At 39.8% G+C, this 4,504-nt stretch overlaps 1 long non-coding RNA gene across 1 annotated transcript; it reads left to right on the top strand.

The window, feature by feature from the left end:
• The first annotated feature begins 269 nt into the window (after window positions 1-269).
• Window positions 270-3,881, top strand: LOC140477264 (uncharacterized). Its single transcript, XR_011960690.1, has 5 exons — window positions 270-1,122; window positions 1,386-1,505; window positions 2,471-2,604; window positions 2,738-2,818; window positions 3,352-3,881. It is a non-coding gene; the product is annotated as an uncharacterized lncRNA (long non-coding RNA).
• The last annotated feature ends 623 nt before the right edge of the window (window positions 3,882-4,504 follow it).

Here is a 4,504-nt window from a genome sequence, read left to right as displayed (position 1 = left end):
ATTAAAGTACAATTCAGAAAAATGAATTCCCGATGCCAAAATCAAACACATTACGATATATTCAGCATATTGTTTTTGAATATTGGGAATAGGAAACAAATTATGGCAAATCCTATTTGGATAAATAATATATGACGTTTAAAGTTTTTGATAGGAGATAAAATAATTCATGTTGAAATATTAAGTTAGAATAAACAAGAGAAAGAATGTCTTGTTTTGCATTGCAGAGCATTTTACAAACATTGAAATACTTTTGAAGTATAGTTACTGTTACTGTTTTAGCAAACAGCAGCCAATGTGTGGGCAGCAACTTCCTCGAGAATGGCAATAATGAGCAGATATCTATTTTAGTGATTTTAATTGAGGTATAGACGTTGCCAGCTCAACATGGATAATCCTCCTGTTCTTCAAATTAATTCCATGGGATAAAACAGAAGGATTTTTTCTAAGTGGTAACCATGTCACAATGCCAACCAACCAGCTTTATCCGACATACAATAGGAAATGCAAAACAAAACCGTAAGCACACGAAGAAATGCCCAAGTAGGTGAGGATAAATTAGAGTTTATTTGTCAGCTCTGGGGCCTGCAGTCAAAATCCGAAAATGAGAGCCAGAAAACACTTGAGAGAGTTTTCTCCGTTACGAACATCATCAAGTTTTTTCCCAAATCTTTCCTCACAGCAAACCACGAGTGCAACTGAATGAACCGCAGCTTTGCATTTTATTCTTCCACATAATCTCTGAAGTTTGGTCAGTGAAAAATGTTTTGAGCCAATACAGTGTAGGTAGTCCTGCTAGAAACGAAAACGAGACTGAAAACTCTATCTTGTGGAAGTTCACATCAACTGTTCAGATTGAACTCTTGTTCAAATCACCTGAGAACAAGCAGACGACAGTGGGAACTCAGTGAGGCGTGAAATGACCAGGGCATTTCGCTGCAAATGCAGATCGACATATATTCTAATCTGATGTTATACTTTCGCATTAAATTGTAATTTTTACCAATCCCACCCCCAATCCCGCCGTTTTGTTATTCACGCATGAACGTGCATTTAGTTAATCAAATCAACCTGTCCTTTTTCTAATACGTTTTATGTGAAAGTGGAATACTGATCTTCAAGGTATGTGGTGTAAAATTATTATGCTATACGATAATACTGTTAATCTACTGATCATGAAATTGTTCGAGTTAAAACTCTATAATTGCCCCGTTATCGGATATACAGTCTTATTCCCGCATCTAGATTTTGTCTTGCAAATTGACTACTTAGAGATTTGAGTGAGTAGATTTGTAAGCTTGATGGATACTAGTATTGAAATCAGAGCCATTTGACGACATTGCAGATCGATTTTCCATGTAATATTTATATTTTAAACATCCTAGTTGCAGAGGTCAGATAAACGGATGCTCCCGAAACAAATTCCAGATTCTGTTATCTGCACCGTTACGAAAAGCTGGTCGCATTCAGGAAGAAACGGTAGCTACCTCATACGACAGCGAAAGGTAGTGAAGAACACTTCTCACTTCAACATTCCTCACCAAAGTTGCGTGAAAAAGAATGTTTTCACCCTGGCCAACAAAAGTTGTGCTGATTGTCATCGCTAGTGACGAGATCCGTCAACATTTCAATAATATCCCGGTAATTCGATCGTCCCACAGGCTCTCAAAATAAAGCGCCATTTCAGTTAACACTTTAAACAACCCCAAATTGCATCCTTTGTAAATTACACCCTGAAATGGCACCTCACCGGAGCAGCCACATCGAAATGTCCAACACAAGCATACATCATTCATCCGGCGGTACAGATGCAGATGTATCAATTCTCCGGAGGGTGAAACGTATGCAAATCCTTTCAAGCCCTATTTTGAAATAACCTGAAAATTCGTAATCACAGTGTTAACCTGGTGCGGCAAGGAACTCTGTAAAGGAAATTTTAAGACATAAATAACAAATCCCTGTGTAACCATGAAGTGATCTTTTGTTTTAACTCCTGAACTATTTTTAAGCGAACTGTGATTTCCACCATGTCCAGTTTGCTGGATGAGCAAGATTAATTTAATTGGAGAACACAATTTGATCAGCTACAATAAATTGCAAAGTGATTGAAATGTTTAGATTCCCAGCTGTTGCAGTCCGCGCTCTACTCTTCATTTCTCGCGAGTTACCTGTCCTCAGAGCTGCACATAAACCCTAACATGACACGGTAACTGGCACAGTATTTAACATTTCGGGTCTGGTGTTAAGCTGTGAATGTTAAACATCCCCACACGGTTATTTTGTTTCAATTAGCTGGAGGCTGTCTGCTTGTCTAACAACTTCTTTGAGATAGCTATTTGAACGCCACAGTTTACAAGCCGATTCTCCAAGAAAAGACATCATTTTGTTTAAGCAGCACCTAACTTATTAACTAACAACACAATACCACTTTGGACCAATACACTTTTACGATTTCTTTTTTCTCTCTCAGGTTGATTTACAGTAAGTGAACATTTAATCTCCTCCTTCGCTATCCTGAATCTGAAACCGAAACTGCTTCCCACACAGCCCTGCATTTTGGACCCAGGCAGTGACGACGGGGAGATGTATCAATGATACAGTATGGTAAATGGAGCTCGGAAAATGATTGTGTTGCAGCCCATTAATTGATTTATTGCTAATTTGTTGCCCATTTGAGTTGAATAGACTATTTCAAGATAATATCTGTGCTAATATTAAACCTTTCGTCTTTAATAAGAGTGGACCCCGACTTGATGGTTCTGATGGGGAACAAATGTATTTGAATCACAACCGGATCTGTCAGTGTGGGCTGTTTGAGGTAACGTCTTTGAATACCGAGAACGTGGAAGAAGATTTTTTTAAATTTATATGTTCTTTTTTATTCTTAGAGTTTCTCTTCCTTATGATATCAAGAGGGTCTCAATTTCCCTCTCCCATTAAGTTGCCACAGCGTTTAGGGTTTCGTTCTAAGTAAGCAGTGGGGTTAGGTAATTTCCTGACAGGTCACTTCTTTTGCTGCTCGGGTTTACGACCTGTGAAGACATTTCCTGCTTGCCATTCATTCCAAGTTGCACTGTCTCGCTGCTGGCTCTGGCCAGCGATGGGACTTCGATTATTTAAAGGTGAAAGTCCCCTTCCCACTAAAGCCAACACGACGAGGTTAACAGTTTGAAACCAAAACCGCCGACAAGATACGCCCCCATTCCAGGCATAATTTATCCCATCTTGTAAAACACTCGAACGACACTACTAACTGTTGAACTTTCCAGTATTCAGTTTATGACTGTGCGCTCAATAGGCATTGCATTAACCTACTGCGATGAATTAATATTATTTTCTAATTTATTACAGCATCCTGATATACCTGGTGGAGACCTTCCGAGAACTTAAAAGTTTCCAATGAACATGCGACCGTTCATACTGCTCTTAACTGTAGAAAACAGTTCTGAAAGTATCCGGCACTTTTAACATTAACTTCAGATGTTTTCCCCCTGCGGCAATATTAATAGAAGTATATTTCTCCCGGAAGCTTCATGTCCTATCATTTGTATTACAAGTGACATCCATGCTCAATAAATTGCAACTTGCTATTTTTAATCCTTAACAAATCAGTGCTCTGTATTGGCCGGGCCCACTTAAAAAAATAGCACGGCTCAACAAAACATATAAAAAAGTGACTTGTAAAGTAAAACTAGGCGGGTGTTTGGAAGTAAGTGCTGAAGGTTTAGTTTTACTGAACAAATCAAAGTGGAAAGAAATGTGCATTCAAAAATGAGTGGATGTATCTGTGAAAATTAATCTGCTTCTTGCATCGCCTGGGCAAAAGTGTCGGCTTTCTCTCAGTATGACTTGATGAAGCAAAACATTGTCATTTTAAGAAAAAAGGGGGTATTTTCCACTGACTGGTCCACCCCCCCCCCCCCCCCCCCCGCCGGTTAAATGGGCGTTCCTGAGAGGATGAAACTTGGCCACGTTAGTCAGTAGCGGCTGAGATTTGTTTTTGCAATGCAGCTTCGCTGTAACACCAGCAGCAGCACAATGCGTCCATTGGATCCTTACCAGGGGGAAAAAAACCCACCTTGCGTAACCGCCACTGAAGGGAAACACTTTATGTAACATGTTGCGCGGTGGAATATTATTTTGCAAATATTTTCGTTTCCCTTCCACTGCAGGTTTTTGAAGCCGGCGGATTTTACACATATCAGAAATCGAAAAGCAACAACGGTCTTAAAACCGAGTTGTTTTTTTGTTTTTCAAGTACAGTTTATTGATGAGGATGTGGGCAGAGGGGAGACTAAAATCAAATGAAAAGTCTCCTGAACTGAATGCACGCCAAGTTTTGGTGTTGCAACATTGGTCCTGTGATACATTTTCCTGGCAAATTCCGCTTCACACAGAGGCTGGGATTTGGGGGCTTCTTGGATGCCCACGCGGTGTATTAAAGATCATATTGCTTCCTTATTCAGAGGTTGGAGGTGCTGTCTTCCGTGAAGGGGGACAGTCA

Source organism: Chiloscyllium punctatum, chromosome 5 (genome assembly GCF_047496795.1).
Source record: "Chiloscyllium punctatum isolate Juve2018m chromosome 5, sChiPun1.3, whole genome shotgun sequence".
Lineage (NCBI taxonomy): Eukaryota > Metazoa > Chordata > Chondrichthyes > Orectolobiformes > Hemiscylliidae > Chiloscyllium > Chiloscyllium punctatum.
Note: the sequence above shows the minus strand (reverse complement) of the source record. Positions and strands in the feature narration are given on the sequence as shown.